This window comes from Bubalus kerabau, chromosome 4 (genome assembly GCF_029407905.1).
Source record: "Bubalus kerabau isolate K-KA32 ecotype Philippines breed swamp buffalo chromosome 4, PCC_UOA_SB_1v2, whole genome shotgun sequence".
NCBI lineage: Eukaryota > Metazoa > Chordata > Mammalia > Artiodactyla > Bovidae > Bubalus > Bubalus kerabau.
In genome coordinates, this window is record NC_073627.1 from 47,699,407 (window position 1) to 47,724,065 (window position 24,659).

A 24,659-nucleotide genomic window follows, 5' to 3' on the forward strand; every position below is an offset into this window, starting at 1 on the left:
ACAGATAGTCAAAAGGCACATAAAAGATGCTCAACATCACTAATTATCAGAGACATACAACTCAAAACTACAAGGATCGCACTTCAGTCAGAATGGCCATCTTTAAAAAGTCCTAAATTAACACACATTGGACAGGATTTTGAAAAAAAGGAACTCTTCTACACCTTTGGTAGGAATGTGAAATGATACAGCCAATATGGAGAACAGCATGGAAGTTCCTTTAAAAACTGAAAATAGAGCTAATATGATCCTGCAATCCCACTCCTGGGCATGTATCTGGAGAAAAACCATAATTCAAAAGGATACATGCACCTTGATGTTCACTGAAACACTATTTGCAATAGCCAAAACAGGGAAATCACTTAAATGCTTACTGACAGACGAATGCGTGAAGAAGATGTGATGTATATATATATATACACACATATACATATACAACAGAATATTACTCAGTCATAAAAAAGAATGAAAGAATGTACCTAGAAATTATTATACTAAGTGAAGTAAGCCAGACAAAGACAAATATCATAGGATATCACTTATACATAGAATCTAAAAAAAGTGATACAAATAAACTTATACAAAGCATAAACAGATTCACAGACAGAAAACAAACTTATGGCTACCAAGGGGAAAGGGTGGGAGGAATAAATTAGGAATTTGGGATTAACATATACACATTACTATATATAAAATAGATAACGAACAAGGACCTACTATAGCACAGAGAACTATACTCAATATTTTATAACAACCTGTAAGAGAAAAGAATCTGAAAAAGAGCACACACATATGTGTGTGTGTGTGTGTGTATAATATATCTGAATCATTGGCTGTATACCTGAAACTAACATCACATTGTAAATCAAATATACTTCAATTTAAAAAAAGAAGAAAAAGAATGGTCAGGCTTTGAGAGGATAACAACATCTGAATAAACACAAGAAATATATGGTAATTAGGAGGGTGAATATGTATCACACCTCTTAGATAACCACAATGGAGGTTTTGATAACACTAATGATAGTAACAACAAATGTCTTTTGAATACTTTCTATATGACAAGTACTGTGTTAAATAATTTATATGCATTATCTAATTTAATGAAATCCTCCTCACAAGCCTACAAAGTGACAATATTGCCCCATTTTATATATGAATATACTGAGGCATTCAGATGCTTATATCTTTCCTTTTCTCCTTTGCTTTTCACTTCTCTTCTTTTCACAGCTATTTGTAAGGCCTCTTCAGATAGTCATTTTGCTTTTTTTCATTTCTTTTCCATGGGGATGGTCTTGATCCCTGTCTCCTGTACAATGTCACGAACCTCCATCCATAGTTCATCAGGCACTCTATCAGACCTTCTGCTAACAGAAGCAGAAGATATTAAGAAGAGGTGGCAAGAATACACAGAAGAACTGTACAAAAAAGATCTTCACAACCCAGATAATCACGATGGTGTGATCACTCACCTAGAGCCAGACATCCTGGAATGTGAAGTAAGTGGGCTTTAGAAAGCATCACTATGAACAAAGCCAGTGGAGGTGATGGAATTCCAGTTGAGCTATTCCAAATCCTGAAAGATGATGCTGTGAAAGTGCTGCACTCAATATGCCAGCAAATTTGGAAAACTCAGCAGTGGCCACAGGACTGGAAAAGGTCAGTTTTCATTCCAATCCCAAAGAAAGGCAATGCCAAAGAATGCTCAAAGTACCGCACAATTGCACTCATCTCACACACCAGGAAAGTAATGCTTAAAATTCTCCAAGCCAGGCTTCAGCAATACGTGAACCGTGAACTTTCAGATGTTCAAGCTGGTTTTAGAGAAGGCAGAGGAACCAGAGATCAAATTGCCAACATCTGCTGGATCATGGAAAAAGCAAGAGAGTTCCAGAAAAACATCTATTTCTGCTTTATTGACTATGACAAAGCCTTTGACTGTGTGGATCACAATAAACTGTGGAAAATTCTGAAAGAGATGGGAATACCAGACCACCCGACCTGCCTCTTGAGAAACCTATATGCAGGTCAGGAAGCAACAGTTAGAACTGGACATGGAACAACAGACTGGTTCCAAATAGGAAAAGGAGTAGGTCAAGGCTATATATTGTCATCCTGCTTATTTAACTTCTATGCAGAGTACACCATGAGAAACGCTGGCCTGGAAGAAGCACAAGCTGGAATCAAGATTGCTGGGAGAAATATCAATAACCTCAGATATGAAGATGATACCACCCTTATGGCAGAAAGTGAAGAGGAACTAAAGAGCCTCTTGATCAAAGTGAAAGAGGAGAGTGCAAAAGTTGGCTTAAAGCTCAACATTCAGAAAACTAAGATCATGGCACCTGGTCCCATCACTTCATGGGAAATAGATGGGGAAACAGTGGAAACAGTGTCAGACTTTATTTTTCTGGGCTCCAAAATCACTGCAGATGGTGATTGCAGCTATGAAATTAAAAGACGCTTACTCCTTGGAAGGAAAGTTATGACCAACCTAGAGAAGGCAATGGCACCCCACTCCAGTACTCTTGCCTGGAAAATCCCATGGACAGAGAAGCCTGGTGGACTGCAGTCCATGGGATCGCTAAGAGTCAGACACAACTGAACGACTTCACTTTCACTTTTCACTTTGATGCATTGGAGAAGGAAATGGCAACCCACTCCAGTGTTCTTGCCTGGAGAATCCCAGGAACGGGGGAGCCTGGTGGGCTGCCATCTATGGGGTCGCACAGAGTCGGACACGACTGAAGTGACTTAGCAGCAGCAGCAGCAGATAGCATATTAAAAAGCAGAAACATTACTTTGCCAACAAAGGTCCACCTAGTCAAGGCTATGGTTTTTCCAGTGGTCATGTATGGATGTGAGAGTTGGACTGTGAAGAAAGCTGAGTGCCGAAGAATTGATGCTTTTGAACTGTGGTGTTGGGAAGACTCTTGAGAGTCCCTTGGACTGCAAGGAGATCCAACCAGTCCGTCCTAAAGGAGATCAGTCTTGGGTGTTCATTGGAAGGACTGATGCTGAAGCTGAAACTCCAATACTTTGGCCACCTGATGCGAAGAGTTGACTCATTGGAAAAGACCCTGATGCTGGGAGGGATTGGGAGCAGGAGGGCATGACAGAGGATGAGACGGCTGGATGGCATCACTGACTCGATGGACATGAGTTTGGGTAAACTTCGGGAGTTGGTGATGGACAGGGAGGACTGGTGTGCTGTGATTCATGGGGTCGCAAAGAGTCGGACAGGACTGAGTGACTGAACTGATCTGAACTGAACTGATACTGGGGCAAGGTTGATGGGAGAAATATCTACAACCTCAGATACACAGATGATACCACCCTAATTGCAGAAAGCGAAGAACTAAAGAGTCTATTGATGAAGGTGAAAGAGGAGAGTGAAAAAGATGGCTTAAAACTCAACATTCAAAAAACTAAGATCATGGTATCCAGACTCAACACTTCACAGAAAATAGATGGGGAAAAAATGGAAACAGTGGCAGATTTTATTTTCTTGGGCTCCAAAATCATTGTGGATGGTGACTGCAGCCATGAAATTAAAAGATGCTTCCTCCTTGGAAGAAAAGCTATGACAAACCTAGACAGCATATTTAAAAAACAGAGACATCACTTTGCTGACAAAGGTCTGTATAGTCAAAGATATGGTTTTTCCAGTAGTCATGTACAGATGTGAGAATTGGACCATAATGAAGGTCAAGCACCAAGGAACTGATGCTTTTGAACTGTGGTGCTGGAGAAGACTCTTGAGAATCCCTTGGACAGCAAGGAGATCAAACCAGTCAAACCTAAAGGAAATCAAGCCTGAATATTCAATGGAAGAACTGATGCTGAAGCTGAAGCTCCAATCCTTTGGCCACCTGATGCCAAGAGTTGACTCACTGGAAAAGACCCTAATGCTGGGAAAGATTGAAGACAGAAGGAGAACGGGGTGACCAAGGATGAGATGGTTGGATGGCATCACCGAGTCAATGGACATGAGTTTGAGCAAACTCTGGGAGACAATGAAGGACAGGCAAGCCTGGCAGTCCATGGGATCACAAAGAATCGGCCACAACTGAGCAACTCAACAAGACTGAGGTTTAGGGATTCCTTAGGTCACTTACTCAAGGTCATATGGTTCTGAAGTCAGGAATTTACACCAGTTGACTATTAACTGGTATTACTTGCTAAACACTCACTGTGCATCAGGCACTTTGCATGGTCATTTTTTCATCTTTAAAGCAACCGTATAAAGCAGATATTACAGTACCATTTTATAGAGGAAGATGCACGTGCTGAGAAGTGAGTTTTACACATTTATACAGTCATTAAATGGAAGGACTGGGATTAGAAACTAGGTCTGTCTGAGCTCCAAAGCTTATCTTCTTTTAACCTTGCTCTATTTTTGCCCTTTCACTGGATCCTGCAATGTCTTAACCCAAAGAGGTGAAGGTAAACAAGATTGTTCCCAGAGGGCTGCCTGGGGAAAGCCTGTGCACCTTTGCAATGGAATGACTGTTCGGCATTTGCTTAAGGCTGGAGGTGCAAATGGAATGAACAATTGCCTGGAGGGGGAAAGAAATAAGAAAGCCTGGGGCTCAGAGGGGTGAGAAAGGAGGTGAGAAACTGAGGCAAGCTGCTAAATGACAGGGGATGATGGTTTGGGTGAGAGGATAGGGTGGGGTGCAGGCAGCCTGGGGCTCTAGAGTCCTGCAGTCCTGGGTTCTAATCCAGGGTGACTTTAACCTAGGTACTTCACCTTTCTGAGCCCCCATTTTCTCAACCATAGAATGGGAATACTAACACCTTTCTTGTCACATTGTGGTGAAAAATAAATGAGCCAGTGGAGCTGGCCCATGGGCATGCAATAATCAGTAAGTACCTTCTTGCTGCCCTGTTTACTTCGACTCCTGCTGACTCTGATTAGGCTATAAGAGAAAAAAGCCTAATTTCTTGAACAGGAAGGATTTGATTCCAGCAGGAGGCCCTGGGGCACAGACTGGCATGGGGGACCCAGGAATAATATCCATTTGTCTGGCTCTTTCTCCAGGCCAGAATGCTGATTTCCGGAGCCTTCATCCAAGCACTAAATCCATCTAATTGGTTTGAAAAGCACTGGGCGGATAAACATGCCATCAGCCCACCACTGTAATAATGTCAATGACATTTATGCCTGAGATGAAGGATGCAGAATGAATGGAGATTAGACCCCAGGTACCCTGCTATGAATGACAGCCCAGACAAGACACTTCTCAGTCAGGAAATGTCAGCCTCTGGGACGTGGGGGTTTAGGGGTGTAGCAGGCAAAGATGAGCCCTACATGGGGCTTACATGGGGCTTACAGGCTCAGTTAGAAAGTAGATCAGATTTCAGATGGTAAAGAATCTGCCTGCAGTTTAGGAGACCAGGGTTTGATCCATGGGTCAGGAAGATCCCCTGGAGAAGGAAATGGCAACCCACTCCAGTATTCTTGCCTGGAGAATTCCATGGATAGAGGAGCCAAGCAGGCTATAGTCTACGGGGTTGCAAAGAGTCAGACATGATTGAGCAACTTCACTTTCTTTACTTTCAGATTTGCCTATGACACAGAGACATGGACAAAAGACTAGAACACTGTGCTGGGTGAGTTCCTTAACCTCTCTGAGCCTCTGGTTCCTGCCTGTGAGAGTAGCACCATGATGTTGGTGAGCATTATGGACCTAAAAAATACTCATAATCTAAAAGTTGAGATCCATCTGCTGGATCATCAAAAAAGCAAGACAGTTCCAGAAAAACATCTATTTCTGCTTTATTGACTATGACAAAGCCTTTGACTGTGTGGATCACAATAAACTGTGGAAAATTCTGAAAGAGATGGGAATACCAGACCACCTGACCTGCCTCTTGAGAAACCTATATGCAGGTCAGGAAGCAACAGTTAGAACTGGACATGGAACAACAGACTGGTTCCAAATAGGAAAAGGAGTACGTCAAGGCTGTATATTGTCACCCTGCTTATTTAACTTCTATGCAGAGTACATCATGAGAAATGCTGGGCTGGAAGAAGCACAAGATGGAATCAAGATTGCTGGGAGAAATATCAATAACCTCAGATATGCGGATGACACCATGCTTACGGCAGAAAGTGAAGAAGAACTAAAGAGCCTCTTGATGAAAGTGAAAGACGAGAGTGAAAAAGTTGGCTTAAAGCTCAACATTCAGAAAACTAAGTTCAAGGCATCCCGTCCCATCACTTCATGGCAGATAGATGGGGAAACCGTGGCTGACTTTATTTTTCTGGGCTCCTAAATCACTGCAGATGGTGACTGCAGCCATGGAATTAAAAGATGCTTACTCCTTGGAAGGAAAGTTATGACCAACCTAGATAGCATATTCAAAAGCAGAGACATTACTTTGCCAACAAAGGTCCGTCTAGTCAAGGCTATGGTTTTTCCTGTGGTCATGTATGGATGTGAGAGTTGGACTGTGAAGAAGGCTGAGCGCCGAAGAATTGATGCTTTTGAACTGTGGTGTTGGAGAAGACTCTTGAGAGTCCCTTGGACTGCAAGGAGATCCAACCAGTCCATTCTGAAGGAGATCAGCCCTGGGATTTCTTTGGAAGGAATGATGCTAAAGCTGAAACTCCAGTACATTGGCCATCTCATGCGAAGAGTTGACTCATTGGAAAAAACTCTGATGCTGGGAGGGATTGGGGGCAGGAGGAGAAGGGGACGCCAGAGGATGAGATGGCTGGATGGCATCACCGACTCGATGGACATGAATTTGAGTGAACTCCAGGAGTTGGTGATAGACAGGGAGGCCTGGCGTGCTGTGATTCATGGGGTCACAAAGAGTTGGACAGGACTGAGCGACTGAGTGACTGAACTGAACTGAAAAGTTGAGAGTTATGTTTTACTTAGTGGAAATTGTTAGGACTTAAACCCTGCATGCAGCATCTCTAATAACCCTGAGAAAACTGCTCTGAGGAGGTAATGGGGAGGGGAGCCAAGTTATATAGAAGATTTTGCAACAAAAGGCAGGTAGTCTAAACATCAGAAGATCATTATAAATTAAAGAAAACCATGGGGCTTCCCTGGTGGCTCTGTGGCAAAGAATCCACCTGCCAATGCAGGGGACATGGGCTCGATCCCTGGTGCAGGAAGATGGAAGATTCCACATGCCACAGGGCAACTCAGCCCAGGTGCCACAACTACTGAGCCAGCCTAGAGCCCCTGCTCTACAAGAATCCACTGCAAGGAGAAGCCCACGTACTGCAACTAGCAAGTAGCCCCCAATCACTGCAACTAGAGAAAGCTTAGGCAAAGCAACAGAGACCCAGCATAGCCAAAAGATAAAATAAATAAATTAAAAAAAAAAAAAAAAGAAAACCAGATATCCCAAGTAAAGGAATTTAGGACTTTCTAAGTATGGGAGGATGCAAGAGTCTGGACAGGCTGGAATCTTTGATGTGTACCTCAGCTATCTGGGGCCACTATCCTGTGTGGTCACATCTTGAGTTTCCTCAGGGCTCACAGTGGAGAGTGGCTGCAGTCTGATGGCTGCTAGACGGCAGGTATTCTTTCCTTCCTGAGTTCCCTCAGGGCTCATCGGCTCACCATCCATAGTGGCTGCAGATGACTGTGACATCCTTTGTTTACTGGTATGGCAGGAAAGATTCCATTTTTCAGTATAAAATGAGAGGAATAAGTGGAGAATGTAGCACTGTTCCTGTGGAGTTACAGGAAATCCAGAAATGTTGAATCCCTCCTCCTTTCCTATTTTTACTTTCTTCTGGAATCACCACTTTCTTTGTTCCAAAGAGTCCAAGACCTATATACTCTCCATTCATAATCCCAGGAGAACAGCTCATTCATCCACTCATTCATGAACACTATATTTTTTTTCATTCATTCATCACTTCTGTTTTGGTCATGGAAAATTCATCCAGGTCCTAGCCAGAGAGCCACATAAAAAAGAATCATTGGACTTCTCCCCTGCCATTGAGTTGATGGGGAGCAGTGGCATTGTATCAGATAGAGTCCCTTACACAGTGCAAGATAATTCAAGGAGGGCGTATTTGCAAAAGGAATGATTATTAAGGAGTGGTGAAGCCACCAGTATCATGCCTGTCACCACCCCCAGGACAGGGAGGAAAAGTGGAACTGACCCTGGGACCTGCCAGAAGAGGACAGTGCACAGTAGGCCACCTCGAGAGAAGTAGTGACCAGTCAAGCAGGCAGCCTGAGGTAACCTCTCAGGGAGGAGTCCAGCTGTTCCTCCCTCCTCCCCCTGACCCTCTCTGATGCTCCCCGTCAGCTGACATGATCAGAAGCTCAAGGCTAATGAGTTTCTGGTTTTGGTCCACCATGGCCAGGGCAGGGAACTAGGTGGAGAAGACTGGAAAGTGACTCTGTGGTGGGGAGGGGTGGCAAATGCAAGGCATCCAGCACAAACATTTAAAATTGATGACAAGGGGAGGGGTTGATGTTAATGAAGGGAGGGGTGGATTCCCATCATTCCTTTCAATTTCACTCCCCCCTTTCCCCACTTCAATCTCAAATTCAGGGGGATGGAGTTGATCTCCCTGCCTCTGTCCATGACCTGTGGCAGCAAGCATCTCCTGAAGACTCACATGTCTCATGCCCCAGCTTAATAACTTTCAGAGGCTTTCTACTGCCTTCAGTGAAAAGCTCAAATTCTTTGGGATGGCTGGCAAAGCCCTCAGGACCTGCCCTTTCTTGCCTCTCCAGCATCATTTCTTGTTACACTTCTCCCCACTCTTCTCACCTCCGTCTCCCACCTCCATCAATGCCACAGAGTTGACTTTTCCCTGTACCTAACATCATCTTCTTCTCAGTCTTTGAACCTGCCTGTCTCACCTCTGCTGGACCCCAACCTGAGATGCTCTCCCTCCTCCGCTTTGCCTGGCTAATTCTGAAGAAATCATGACCTACTTAAGCAAACAGAAAGGTATAGAGAATAAAAATTAGACACCCACATATCCATCCTATTTAATAAATGTTGAAATTTTGCCACTTTGCTTCAGATCTTTTTTTTAAAAAAAAAAAGAACTAAAACATCACAGTTACAATGGCTGCTGCTGCTGCTAAGTCACTTCAGTCGTGTTCAACTCTATGAGACCCCATAGATGGCAGCCCACCAGGCTCCACCGTCCCCGGGATTCTCCAGGCAAGAACAATGGAATGGGTTGCCATTTCCTTCTCCAATCAGTTACAATGGAGGCACCTATTGTACTTCTTTCCCTTCTGTAATACTATTTCCATGCTTTTACATGCTGGCTAGATATCTGTGTTCTAAAAAGGAAAATAATTGCCATTATTTTATAGTTTGTTTGTTTGTTTGTTTGTTTTTTTGCTTTTTCCACTTAACATTATGTGAGTATTTGTTGTTTTGGCTTTGTTGATTGGACACAGTCTTGAGAGACTCTATTGGCAGATGGCTTCCTTCTAGTGATGAGAGTCAAGTAATGATGTCTGGTCCACACTTGACTTCAAAAGAGTGGCTTTGACAGATATTTCATAAGCACCAAATGATTTAAAAGAAATTTTATTGAGGCATAGTTGATTCACAATGTACTAATTCCTGCTGTACGGCAAAGTAATTCAGTTATATGTATAAATGTTTGTGCTCATGTGCTCAGTAAGTAGCTCAGTGGTGTCTGACTCTTTGTGACCCCATGGGCTGTAGCCTGTCAGGCTCTGCTGTCCATGGAATTTCCCAGGCAAGAATACTGGAGTAGTTTGCCATTTCCTACCCCAGGGGATCTTCCCAACCCAGGGATCGAACCCACGCGTCTCCTGCATCTCCTGCATTGTCAGGTGGATTCTTAACCCCTGAGCCACCTGGGAATCCATATATAATATATTCTTGTTTATATTCTTTTCCATTATGCTTTATCACAGTATACTGAATATAGTTCCTGGTGCTATCCAATAGGATCTTGTTGTTTATCCACATCCCCCTCTCTGGAACTCAGAGTCTTAATTTATAAATCGAAGGCATGGGGTTAATACGGCTCTTAACTTCTTCCAATCTTAATTTTCTGCAATATATACTTTAAATAACATCTGACTTTTGAGAGTCTTCACTCATTCATGCTCTGGCTTCTTTCCTCAGGTCCTTATCATGCCCTACTGCATCCTAGGCACTGGGTATCCACATAAACACGACCGTGACCTTGTCCTCAAGTACTTCCCACTTGATTGGAAGAGACAGGCAAGCAAGTGGAGAAGCCTTGGCCATGGCATTCCAGACTAGGGCTTGTCAGGGAGGGCTTCCGGCTTGAAGTTAGACTTTGTCTTAAGGATGAGTTGGAGACAGCCAGGCAAAAGGCAAAGGTCATTCCAGGCAGAGAAAGGCACAGAGGCTAGCGGGAACTTGAGGCATTTGAGGATGTGTTAAATGATATAGATTAATTGTTCCATTAGGACGTGGTTGCCATCTTCCCATTTCATTTTGAATTCATTCAACAATATTTACTGGGTGCCATCTTATGCCAGGCGCTCTGGTAGGAGCTGGGAATGCAATATGGGCAAAAATGTCATGGTTCCTGCCCAGGTGGAGTTCTCTGTCTAGCAGAGGAGGCAGCATAAAAGAAAAGGAACAGGGTGCTATGAGTGATAACAACACCTTAAACTAATTTGAAGGGGGTGGGGCTAAGTCTTCCCTGAAGAAGTGACAGTTCCATTTGGGACCTGAAGGGCGGGAGGGAGCCAGACATGAAAAGAGAGTGGGATGGAGCCTGTAGAGATAACTTTTGGAAGTTCCCTTAAAGGATAAGGGAACTTCCTAAATATGGGTCTGAAAAATGGCCATGAGACAGTGGAGCACAGCAACAGGGAAGTAAGAAAGCAAAGGATGTGTTTGTTGTGGGAGGTTGGGTGCAGGTCATGCCTTTTAAAACCAGGGCTTTTCATAAGGGCAACAGGAAGTGGCCACTGACCACTTCCTTCGTTCTTAGAAATGCCTCCTGGTCATGTAGTAACGAGAGTTTAGGCATCTGAGTCATCCTGCCTCCCCACCCCAAACCCAGCCATCTTCCTGAAAGATTGTAGGGTCCCTCAGTTCCAAAGACTTCCCTCAGCTTCACTGCATCACCAGTTCCCAGGACACACCTTGCAACTGACCATCACCAGGGAAAGCTCCGCCCCTAGAGTCTGACAGCCACACTTCCCCCTCTCCGGCCGCCTTTGCTTCCTGTTCTTTGCCTCGTGGTTCCTCACTTGGTTCTCCTTCCAGGGTTGCCCTCAGTCCTCGACTTGTCAGCTGTGCTGTCATCCAGTCTTTTATTCCTCCTCCCCGGCCTGGACTCATCCATCCCATCAGCTGTCCACCTTCGCTCACTGTCTTCACTGCCTGTGTCTGTTCTGCAAAACTCCAGCTGCATGTCAACTAAACTCTCTTTATCTCCTCTCCTGCCTGGACTGCTGAAGGCTGATACTGCACGTGTGTCCCTTTGGGAACTCCTGGTATCTGCTCCCTGCCAGGCCTGGGATGGTGTTCACTCTGAGCCACCCTGGGCTGTTCCCTTCTGCCACGCATGTTCATTCCTCATAGTGGTTATTTCAGATCTTCATTCCTCTCCATGCGAACTTCCCCTTCCTGTCCTCCCTACTAAGTCCCAACAGATGACCTTGCTTCTGCTTCAAAGTGAAAATGAAAGCCATCGAGTAAGAACTGCCTCAGTTGCCTGGCACAACACTTACCAATCAACCCATATTTGTGCTCTTTTCCGCCTTCCCCTTTGCCCATGGCTGAGCCTCAACCTGTGCTCTGAATCCCCAGATTTTCTCCCTTGGTGAGGTGGGGTGGCTTCATTGACAAGCCTTTCGCAAGAAGAAAGAGTGCAACCATCTTCATCCTTGCTGTGCCTACATCAGGCCTGGGCCCAGAACAAGTGTCTGAGAAACACTATTTGTCCAATGATCCCTGTCTTCTGCCTTCAGCCTCTGCCTCTCTATTGGCTTACTGCACGGGCATTTAAATCTACTCAAAGTGTGTTCACCAATCAAAAGACACCACCTGGGACCTTTCTGGTGATCTAGTGGCTAAGACTCTGCTCTTCCAATGCAACGGGTCCGGGTTCAATCCTTAGGGAACTAGATTCTGGATACCACAACTTAGAGTTCCCAGGCCACAACTAAAGATCCTGAGTGCTGAAGCGATCCTGCATGTCACAACTAAGACTCGGTGCAGCCAAATAAATAAATATATATATTTAATAAAGAAAGACACATCGCAACCACAGCAAACAGCTCCTGACCCAGTGCACGTTTCCCTCTGGCTGCGGGTCCAGGTTCATCTCCATGCCTTTCTGAAGCCTCCTCCATTAGCTCCTAAGTCCCCCCACCCCCACTTGGCTTCATCCTCCCAAGGAAATCAGCCTCCCCTACAAGCTCATTTTTGCCACGCACAAGGCACACTAGTCCTGTCTCAGACTACTGCCCTCACGACAGTGGATGATTCTGCTGCTCCCTCCTTTCTTTGGAAACCCTCTCTTCTTCAGACTTCTGCAACACTGACTGTGCTTTCTTAACCCTCCTTCGCTCTAATCTCCCTACTTCTGGGCCCTTTCCTCTTCCAACCCACTCTGCTCCAGCCCGCCAGATCTCTCCAACACCAATGGGCACATGGTCCATCCCTTGAGCCTTCCCTGGTGCTTGGCTGTCCTCTGGATAACATCCAGATTCTTTCTATGCAGTTGTTAGACTCAGTCTGCTGGGTCTCTCTGGGTTGATTCTGCAGCCTCACCTCCGGCTCCATCCTTGTGGGTGACTCCAGGCTACCAGAGGCCTCGAGCCCTTCACCCATTCAGTTCCTCCTGATGATTCGACCCTCCATCACTTTCTCCCAGCAGCTCACGTTTTGGGACCACAACTCGAACATGACCCCAACTCTTTCAGACCTTCTCTATCCAGGCACCATCTTGAGTCTGGATAGGTTTTGCATTCCCAATCTTGTGCTGGTTCTGAGTAAGAGCCTTCACTCTTGAGATGTGTTTCACAGTTTGTTCATTCATGTTGTATGTTCACATGTATGTTCACATTCATGTTCTCATCTGATTCTCTCAAGAGCCCTGTGAAGCAGGAATATCCACTGTTATCTCCATTCTAGAGAAGACTGAGGGTTGGGGAGTTTCAGTGACCTGCCCAATGTCACACAGTGAGTACATATTGAATCTAGGCCTTGAATCCAGATCTTTTTTTAAAATTTATTGTTATACAATTTTTATTTTATTTTTTAATTTTTAAAATGCATTTATTTATTTGCCACATTGGGTGGCATGCGAGATCTTAGTTCTTGGATCAGGAATATTCCATTCCCTCTCCCCTGTAGTGGAAGTGCAGTCTTAACCCCTGAAAGGCCAGGGAAGTCCCCTACTTTTGATACAATTTTTAATGCTATTTTCCATTTACAAAACATTGTCTATATTAGCCATCGGACTTCCCTGGTAGCTCAGTCAGTAAAGAATCTGCCTGCAGTAGAGGAAACCTGGGCTCGATCCCTGGGTCAGGAAGATCTCCTGGGGAAGGAAATGGCAACCCACTGCAGTATTCTTGCCTGGAAAATCCTATGGACAGAGGAGCCTCATGGGCTCCAGTCCACGGGGTTACAAGAGTCGGACACGACTGAGCGACTAAACCACCACCATGCTCTCCATTAGGCACAATACCTCCCTGACTCACACCCATAGTTTGTACTTCGAACTCCACACCCCAGTATTCCACGCCCTCTCCCCCTACCGGCAGCCACAGCTTTGTTCTCTGTATCTGTGAGTCTGCGGCTTTTCTGTTATGGAACCCAGATCTTATTACTCCTCACTCTGGCTGCATGTTTCTCTTTCTCTCCGATTTCCACACTCTCTCCCCAAGTCCGGTCCTAACCACGTCCGGTCCTAACCTCACAGAGCGGTACCCTGATTCCAAGCCCAGCTAAGAGTGGCCAACCTCCACAGCTTGAGCCCATGGGCTCGGAACCCCCTGGTCGTGATGGGCCTGGAGGTGAGATCTGAGAGTGACCAGACTGGGGGTGGTGGGAGAGGTGGAAACACGCCACCACATGCCTCCTTGTGCCCGAGGACTCTTCCTTTCCTCGACTTCACTTCCCCAGTGAGTGGCGGATCACCTGCCAACACGGCTGGAAATAAGTGACTGGAAGGATGGAGACGGGTGGAGGGGAGTCCATGGAGAGACGGGAAGAGGCGGAAGCGGGTGGTGAGTCTTTAGGCTGAAGGAGGAGCTGTCAGGGAGGAGAAATGATTCCTGAGCTGGCCGTCCCGTGTCCCCTCGTCACTCAGATCCTCCCTCTGCCTCCAGCCCGTGTTCCTCCGTCCGTCCCTGATTAATAAAACCAGCAGCGGCGGCTCTGGCACGTGGCAAGGGCTGAGTGCGCTCCATCAAGCCCTCCATCTGCTTGGAACCGGTTTTCCGCTGCCCCTTTGATTGCAGTTTTGCCCGAGTCTTGTCAGTACGGGTCCCCTGACAAACAGTCACACATCTGGGCTGCTTCCAAAGGGGCTGGAGGGCCATCAAGCCGAGGATGGTCTGCCAGAGCATAAGGTCAGACAAGGTCACAGGGTATTACTGTGTTTGCAGAAGCAGGATCTGGGCAGAGCTGCCTGGCCCGACCCAGCGGGACTCTGCATTGGCCAAGAGATGGGGCTTCTCCCCAGCAAGGGCTCTTCTGAACTGGGTGAGCTCACCCAAGTCACTAAACCCATCTGGGTCTTTGTTTTCTCATCTGCATGAAGATTGGGATTATAGAACTTTGCGTTGTAATGTCAGAAGACAGACTGGTTATCTTTTCAGTTCCTTTTCTGGGGCTGTGACTCTCGGTGCTCTGGTTCAGTGATTATTTGTGCTCCAACTTATGACCTACAAACCGGAGGTTGGATAAAATAAGCAGCCATGCTAGGCTGAACAACGGCTCCCCTGAGATGCCCACATCTTAATCACCAGAACTTGTGACTATTACTTTATATGACAAAGGGGCTTTACAAGTGTGATTAAGTTAAGACTCAAGCTAGGGAGAACATCTTGGATTATCCAGCTGGGCCTGATGTCATCACAGAATTTCTTACAAGAAGGAAGCAGAAAATCAGAGAGGAGAAGGTGATATAATGACAAAAACAAATGCTGGGAAAATAGGGTTTGAAATTGGAGGAAGGGGTGACAGGCCAAAGAAAGAAGGCAGCCACTAGAAGCTGAAAGAAGCAAGAAATCAGATTCTCTTCTCAGAGCTTCCAGAAAGAGCCAGATCCACCCACATCTTTCTTTAGCCTGAAGTGAAAGTGTTAATTGCTCAGTCGTGACTGACTCTGCGACCCCATGGACTGTGGCCTGCCAGGCTTCTCTACTCATTGGAGTCTGCAGGCAAGGATATTGGAGAGAGTAGCCAATCCCCTCTCCAGGGGATCTCCCGAACCCAGGGATCGAGCCCAAGTCTCCTGCATTGCAGGTGGATTCTTTACCATCTGAGCCACCAAGGAAGCCCTTCTTTAGCCTAGTGAATCTGATTTCAGACGTCTGACCTCCGGAACTGTAAGAGAATACATTTGGGTTGTTTCAAGCCACTAAGTTGGTGCTAACTTAAGCTTGGCAAGAGGAAACCAAGCTAACACGGCTAATCTTAACCATGGGCAAAACAAGCAATGGGTAATATGGCCTAATACAAGTATTGCAGGGAGGCACCCTGTCTGAAAACCACACCCTAGGAGATGTCCCCACTGGAGACATCTCTCTGGGCCAAGGGGGAGACAGCCCTTCCACAGCAGGGATGACCAACTGAAATTTAGCACAAGCTATGCAGGTCATCTAAATTTTTCCTGTAGCCTCACTAAAAAGACTAAAAGCTGATGAAATTAATTTTAATAACATGTTTTATTCAACCCAGCATATCCAAAATATTATTGTTTCCGCCTATAATGGGAACATTTTACATTCTGTGTTTTGGACCGATTCTTTGGAATTGAGTGTCTATTTCACGTTTACGTGCCTCTCAGTTTGGCCCAGCCACACAGGGCTATGATCTGATCTTGAGTCCAATCAGCACAGCTCTAAAAGGTTAAGACTGTCATCGCCCTTAGTTCATCAGGCTCCTTCTAACTGACCTTGAGTGGATGAAGGTCCTTGGGAACATAATGGCTCTGAAAGGCCAGCATAAAATGTATGAGAGATGCTATTATGGATGGTCATCTGGGGTCAAGCCAGTGGCCGGTAAGAAGCGAGCCTAGAACGCAAGCACACTGCCTCCCTGACCAGGGGCGGGAAGAGGGATGTGAGGCGAAGCAGATCAGTTAAGCTCCCTCTGTGTACACTCCGTTCTGTAGTTTGACTTAATGTACTCAGTAATGTATCCAGTTGTTCTGCTCCATACCCTGCAATATTCTTCAACTGCCTAAATTGAAATAACATCAAGCCAATAAGTTACAGGATATTTACAGTCCTTTGCTTTAGGTTATTTCATATTTCTTTAGAGCCAGCAAGATATCTGAGTTTAAGCAAAATATTCAATGGAGACTGCCTGACCCAGAGCCTGGCATACAGTGGATGCTATACATGAAGGACCTGCTAATTCGTGGCTGCTAAATAAATGGCTGAGGTGACCTGAGTCGGGGGCTCCAAGGTTCCACTCTGGAGCTGGCCCTGCTCAATCTGGTCTGCTGGGCCCAGGTGTGCCTTCCCTGGCCACCTCGTCCTTGCCACTGCCCTCATCCCGTCGCTCATCCTTTCCCTGCCAGCCCACAGCTCATCTCCCTTCTCTCTTCCTTGCTGTAGCTCCCACTGACTCAGACTGACAACTGGTCCACTGGCCCCTGGAACCTCTCTCATCGTCTTCACTCTTCACTCTGATCCAGATGGAATAAAGATGGTGGCAGACGCCTGCCCAGGGCTTACACAAGCTGAGTAGTGTTCTGATGGCTTTGCCTGTATTTACTCTATGTTGTGGGCACTTGTAGGACCCCCGTTTTACCGTAGGTGCTGCTGAAGTACAGAGAAGTTGAGTAACTTTTGAGAGGTCACACAGCTGTCATGGGAGAGTGGGTTTTGAAGCCAGGCAATCTGACTTCAGAGGCCATGAGCTTACTTGTGTGCTGCCTCTGTGCACGTCCCTGGAATCTGGCCCAGCGCCTGGCACAGAGTCAAGGTCAACAGAAGCTGGGTAAGTGAAAGAATAGAGGCGTCGCTTTTATGGTTCTGGCTTCAAGCGTCAGGAGGCTCCGTCAGTCTCTGCTGATATCTAAGGAGACAGGACTGGAGGGTGTATTCCTGCCCCCACCTCAAGGTGACACCCGAGGGATGTCTTGATACACCAGAGGACCTGCATAAGTGACACACAGCCTGAAAGCTCCCTGGTTGACATGTGGGCCTCTTGGACAGCAAATCCTTAGCATCCTGAGCAGTGACCCAGCAGAGGGGGAGGTCCCTGCCACCCCACCCCATCGCCCTGGTACTTCTCGCCTGCCAGCTATGCCCCCGAGCCTCGATCTGAAGTCAGGAAGGAGAAGCTCTAATGGATGAGGACTCAGCCCGTGTTTTGTTTCTCTCCTGCTGTCAGGGTGGAGGTAGGGTGGCCCCCAGGCTAACATTTCAGTTCTAGGCAGAGGTGTGATGGAGAGACAGAGATACCTGCAGAAAGACTGGCTTTTGAAACCAGCTCTTACTAATGAAAGGGCTTCTTCTGACTTCCTATAAGATTTTTACAGAAACCACCTGATGTGATTTTATGAGGTGTTCTTTGAAAGCCACTTAGAAATGAGCATTCCAGGCAAACAGAATTCATTTCTACCTGTGGTTGGACAAAAAGATCTAAAAATCGAAATGTCAGATCCTGAAGTGGTTTCCTTGGACTGCTTATGTTGAATTCAGAGCCCTCCGCTAGGCATTCCAAGTTCTCCAGGAGTTATTCCTCCATCATCACCTCCTGTTACACCCCAGCAAGGTAAGTGGGAAGGCCAGGACCAGAGAGGTTAAGAAAGTTGTCCATGGTTGCTCAGCCAAGAGCACTGGCTTGAGAGTCAGAAGGCCTGAGTCCCAGTCCAGGCTCTTCTTCTTCTTACTTCTTCTGCTTACAAGCCACGTGACCTAGTGCAAGTGACAACCTCTCTAAGCTGTGGCCTCCTCAGTTGTAAAGTAGGGACAATAACAGGGCTCTACAGGGGATGGCTGTAAATAATAAATGAGAAAATGTATGGTAAGTGCTTAGTCCATGCCTGACACCAAGAAATTTCTCCATGGAGTTGAGCTATCAGTGACGGTGGTGGTGGTAGTGGTCTAGTTGCTAAGTTGTGTCCGACTCTTGTGACCCCATGGACTGTAGGTCACCAGGCCCCTCTGTCCATGGGATTCTCCAGACGAGAATACTGGAGTGGGTTTCCATTTCCTCCTCCAGGGGATCTTCCCAACCCAGGGATTAAACTCAGGTCTCCTGCATTGCGACTGGGTTCCTAAAGGACTGAGCCACAAGGGAAGCCCTAGCTATCAGTTATAAAATGTATCAATTTACAGAGTCAGAGTTAAAGGCAGTACTGGTAGCTTGTAAAAACTTGGTCACTAACCACTCACCGTGTTTGCCTCTCAATATGCTGGCTTGCCTCCCTGTGACACCTCCGATCTAGAGAGACTGTCTCCTAATTATGTACTCTGTCACCTCCATAGCTTTCCACATGTCATCACCTAGTCGTGGGAAACCCGTTTCTTTTCTCCCAGCAGATAAGCATACTCAAAAACATTTGCAAAGTACAATGTGCATATCCTTTATCATCAGTATTAGCATCTGGGCCTCCTCTGCTAAGTTTGGTAAAGGATTTTTTTTTTTGAAGTTCAGAAATGTATTTATTTATAATGCATTTTACTTGCAAGCCATAAAATGGATTTATATTGATACTTGGGTTCTTTGGCTACATGTGCTGAATGTGCAGTTGTACATTTTGTTTTTATGTTTGTTGTTGTCAGTTGCTAAGTTGTGTCCGACTCTTTTGCGAGCCCATGGACTATAGCCCACCAGGCTCCTCTGTCTATGGGATTTCCCAAGCAAGAATACTAGAGTGGGTTGCCATTCTCTTCTCCACGGGCTCTTCCTGACCCAGGGATTGAACCTCAGTCTCCTGTTTGGCAGGTGGATTTTTTACCACTGAGCCACCATAGAAGCCATTTTTGTGTTCAGTCATGGTAAAATACACATAACATAAAATTCACCTTCTTAACTATAAAGAATTCTTCTGTAACCCCACCATACCCCTGAAACTCACACCCAAGCTCTCCCCACCCACCCTCATAGGGTCAGCGCCTTGTGAAGGACTCTGGGACCCCAGCCCTCTTTAGCATGAATGTCCCAGGCCCTCCACGCTTGTTCTTTCTCAGCCCTGGTCTCTGCTTAGTCCCTACGATGGGGTGACCTTGACACAGGCAAGCCTGGCATCTGGTATAGGTTCTGTCTTGGATCTGACACTAAGCCCTCCTGAGGCTCTTCACTTCCAATTGGTCTGAAGATTCCTTCATCTGGTCTGACCCAGATGCCTGGTATCATAACTCCATCCCCTGACTGGTTAAATGATGCCTTTGACTGCTATGCCCTCAGCCTTCCAGCTTCTGCAGCAAAAGACCACGTACTCCTCTGATGGTTCAGAGTTCCAGAGCGGGATGCTACACAGAAGCCTTCTTGGACCCCATCTGAGCCTTGGGCACAGGCATCCATTTGGCTTGGCTCACTCATCTCTGCCCTCATCCCCTAAGAGCCATCATTAGCTAAAAGCTATCATTAGGTAAAAGCCGTCATTACTAAGGACTTCCTCCGAGCCATCACTGTGCTCAGAGCCTCGCACACATGCCCTCATTTAATAGCCTCAATAACCCAGTGTGTGTGCATGCTCAGCTGCTTAGGTGTGTCCAGCTCTTTGCCAACCCATGAAGTGTATAGCTCACCAGGCTCCTCTGTCCACGGGATTTCCAGATCCTCTACCACGGAGCCACCCGGGAAGGCTTAATAACCCTTCAGGCTGGTATTATTATCCCATGATACAATCCTGGAGACAGAGGCCCAGAGAAGTGAAAGGACTCATCCAAAACCACAGAGCTGGGCATCACAGGAGCCAGCATCAAGCCCAGATTTTTCTGACTCCAGAGCTATTGCTCCAAAGCAGGATGGAGCTGTCCCTGCTCTGACCTCTTCAGCCTTCCCACCCCTGTCATCTCTCGGGAAATCTATTGAAGTCTATGACTTCAGAGCCTGGGGTCTCCATCCCCAGCTTCCACGTGAGTCAGCTCATTGGCCCCAGATACTAGAGTTGCCATGGTTTCCCACCACTCCATCTCCAGGACATGGGAAACCAGTTCAGGGCACCCTCTTCAGTGAAACTGGACAAGGTCAGACTCCAGTTGAAACAAGGTTCGCTCCACCAGCAGACAAAAGTGGGGTCCCATGTCAAAGACAGAACACTGTGAAGGCCAGTTTTCCTGAGTATTCATGGACTCGCCAGGCATTAATTGACTGAGGACTGCATCATGTTTGGGAACTGGGAATCTGGGCCTCTCCATGCTCAATCCTTGAAGGGTCTGTATGAGTCCTGAGTACTCAGGTAACCAGAGCGTCCTCCCTTTACCCCCAAATCAGAAAGAGAACCCACTCTAATTCCACTCTCCTAACTCAACTACCCATTCCAGGTTTGCATATTTCCTTCCAGCCCATTCAAATTTGTATTTTATTTAGTTGCAGTCATAATGAATACATCAACTTTTTGTTTGGCTTTCATCATTTACAATAGGCCCAGGGGCCACATCCGGCCCCCTATTTGTTTTTGTAAATAAAGTTTTATTGGAACACAGTCACTCCCACTCATTTACACATTTTTGGTGGGTGCTTCCACATGACATGGCAGAACTGGGTAAATTGCAGCAAAAACTGTATATCCTACAAAGCAAAAATATTTACTTCCTGGCTCCTTAAAGACAAAATTTGCCAACCTTTGACTAAGAATATTACATTAATAAAAAGGTTATTATATTATTGGACAGTCTTGCTGGTTATAAAATTAATGGCTACACAACTGTCCATTGGGTGGCCCATAATTTTTAACTTTACACTTCCCTAATGGGTCAGATAAATTTGCTAGTCTGGGTAACCTGCAATGAAGATCTTTGCTTCTGTTGGCTGACTGCCTTAGGAAAATTCCTACATGGCTGCTTTGGTCAAATCATCTGACATTATCATCAGAGGTGATTGAAATTCTGTCCCTATTGTATTCATTTGTTTTAACCCTGGTTTAGGAATTGACTTTCCTGACCCTTGATCAATTTGGTAATCCCAGGTGGATCCAGAACCTCTTTTTAAAATTTCTGCTCAATTGAACCCTCCTCTTTAGTTCACCAGAGGCTGTTCGACACTTAAACTGTGGGCAAACTTGCATCCCCTTCCAAGCTTCTCCCTTCACTGCCATTGCTCCAGCCCACCTCTGCCAGCCCCTCCCCCACCATAGTTCTCCTTCCTCTCCTCCAGGGCCCCCACCTCTCATTTGCAATTTCCACACCTGCAAAGGCATCAAGCATCCAGAATAGATCACATTGTGAACCACAAAGAAGGGCTCAGGCTGGAACACCCAGCCAGATCTCAGGGAGGGGCAATCCATTACTGGACTCCCCACCTCCGGTCTAACACAGTGCTCGGCACCCTGGCCCAAGGGCTCCTTGTCAAGAGGATTTATGAGTCTCTGCCATCAGGCTCGCTGATGTGTCTGCCTGCAATTCATCTCCATGTTTTCTACATCCTCCGGCTCCTCGGAAACTTTCCACATATTGGCTTCTGATTTACTGCATGCACAGACTATTTCGATGGGAGAGAGGATAATAAAAAAGGAAAAACTCTAAAAATGGATTTTTGCCTAACGCTGCTTGCCAATGAGTTTCTTTAATTGTGGCATTAGGAATATATGCAATTACTTGCATTGAGCCACCCTGACACAGTGATTTGGACCCTAGAGGAAGCTGAATCATTTGGGAGGTCAGGCCCCAGCAGTTTGGCGACTGGCTGACAGATCTCATCCCCCTAGTGACTATGGGCAAGTTCCTCTCAGCAGCCTGGCCTGAACCTAGAGGCTGCAGGGTCCCTTCTGATGCTTCACTCTTGAGAGCATCCCTGATCATGATCCTCACGCTCTGCTTAAAAAGCAGAGGGAAGTGGGGACACAAACCCATTCTTAGGGAGTCCATGCATCAGAAATGTCTTCCTTCTGAGAAACTCAAATCTCATCCCCTATATTTTTTCCACATTGACCCTAATTTTGCCTTCTGGTAAGACCTGAGCAAGTCTGATCTGTCTTTTTCATAGCAGCTTTTCGGATTTTTAAGGATTAAGAGTCTGTCTCCCTGTAATCTTCTGTTAGCGGAAATATTTCCAGTTCCTTTAACCACTTTTCATTTGTTTTTTATTCTAGGTCCCTTGCCAAGATGGGGCCTTGCTGGAAGTTGCAGTATCAGTCATGTAAAAATAAGAGCCAGTGTGTATCAAGTGTGCATTATGCTGAGGCTCAAAGTATCCTGTAATGTGTTCAATCTTCATAGCAGTTCTATGGGGTAAGTGACGTTATTGTTCCCATTTAGCAGATGGGGAGACTGAGCCAGGACTTTGACAGTTAAACCATGAGTTGAGTCCTGGACTGCTGCTTGTGTTCATCAGGTTATTCAGCCTTGTTATCTTTATCTATAAAACCAGATAACGAGTCCTATATCCTAGAGATGCCTTGAGGGTTCTAAGAGAAATTGTGCCTACAGTGTGGTTAAGGTCAGCATGAGGTTTCCCTCAGTCCTTTGATGGCAGGGGCTGCCCTTCAGTTTGACGTTATCCTCCCCACATAGAGACTCTGCAAACCAAGTTCTCAATCTCCTTCGACCTTCTCTCACCCGAGGTCATGCTCCCCTCATTAAGCAAACACACCTTTCCTCTCTTTGCTCCATTCCAAACTTTTGGCCCTAATTGGAATCCTGTGCCAGCCCGAGTAAGGACTCTGGGGAGTGACCTTGACCTCGGGCTTGCTTCTAACATCCGCACGGTGGGTGGTGGGGCGGAGGGTCACTGAGCATGTGTGTATGCACTGTCTGTGATCCACCTTACACATGTGACAGGGAGTTGCCCAGCCTCTCTGCTGTGATTGTCAGCTCTTTCAGGGAGGGAAGCTGGTTTGTGGGACGTAGGAAAGCTGCCCGGATAATGGCTTGATGTACTTCTCCCCGACTCAGGGCCTGGATGGATGTAGGTTAGGGGTCTCCCTGCAGCTCTTCCCACGGAGCAGCTGAGGTTTCCAACCAAATTCTCTGCAGCATTAGCTTTGTTATGTCAGATCTGCCGTCGACCCAGTTTTCCAAATGAGCAGTTACAGAAACACAAAATGAGCTGCTAATTTAGTAGCTACTGATTTCTTTAAACAAACACTTCAGAAGCATAAATACAGAGTAGAGCATTTGGGGAAACACATGAAGTCACTGGGCCCGGAGAAGAAGGCCAGTGTTGGCATCCCCCAGTCCCGGGGTGGGGGTGGGCGTACAGGGCCCCGCCACACCACGGCAAGGCTTTACCTTCACCCCGATTCTCTGTGAATACTGGGCTGTGAGTTCTCAAAGGACAGCACAACCTTCCTTAGGTTTCTTTACTTTTTAAAATTTGTATTGGAGTGTAGTTGATGTACAATGCTGTGTTAGTTTCCGGTAAGCAGCAAAATGGATCAGTTATACATATATATACACATATATCCCCTCTTTTTTTTTTTTTTAGGTTCTTTTCCCATATAGGTCATTACAGAGTACTGAGAGTTCCTGTGCTATACCATAGGTCCTTATTAATCACTTCCTTGGGTTCTGTCGTATGTCCCTGATACGGCTCCCCGATGAATTTCATTTTGAACATTTTACTTCAAGATAATTACAGATTGGCGTGCAGTTGTAAGAGATAACACAGAGGGACCCCATGGTCTCCCGGTGTCACCCAGTTTCTCCCAGTTCGCATCCAGTTTCCCCAGCGCATCCCTATTCCACATAGAAATAATAAAGCACACATAACCCTGCAAAGAAGAATTTCCTTCAGCCCAATCATGGATTTTTTTTTAAAGAGCTGTTTCATAGCTACATTTTAAAAATCTAGATATAAAACCTCAAAAACCATAGCATAAACAAAGGAAGATACTTGAGACCTACAAGAATGGATTGTTATTATTTTTTTTTTTTTAGAATTATAGAGTCTTTAAAATCAGTAAGATAGAGATTAATACAGTAATAGAGAATAAGTAAAAGATATGAAGAAACATGGTCTTGCAGAACCGCAATGCAGTCTCACAATAGGAGACTGACTGGGTCACTGATACTTTTTGACCCTCATCAGCCACCATAGTTTTCTTCTCTCTCGCCCTCTCCTTTCTTTCTCACTTTTTCTCTTGTCCCCTTTTGGTCTGTCCACTTTCTTTTGCCAGCTCCTTTCATTTTCCATCTTCTCTTCTCTTTTATTGTTTTTTCCCTAAGTTTTACCAAACGCAGTGCTCTGGTGAAGCTCCCATTCTAGCTCTGTCCCTGGGAGAGTTTGGACTGGCATGCACCCCACCCTGTAACCCCACCCTTCCTCTGGAATAACATTCTCCCACCCTCAACCCTGGGGTGGGGTCTTAGCTTGAGAAATGCTTCCAGGTC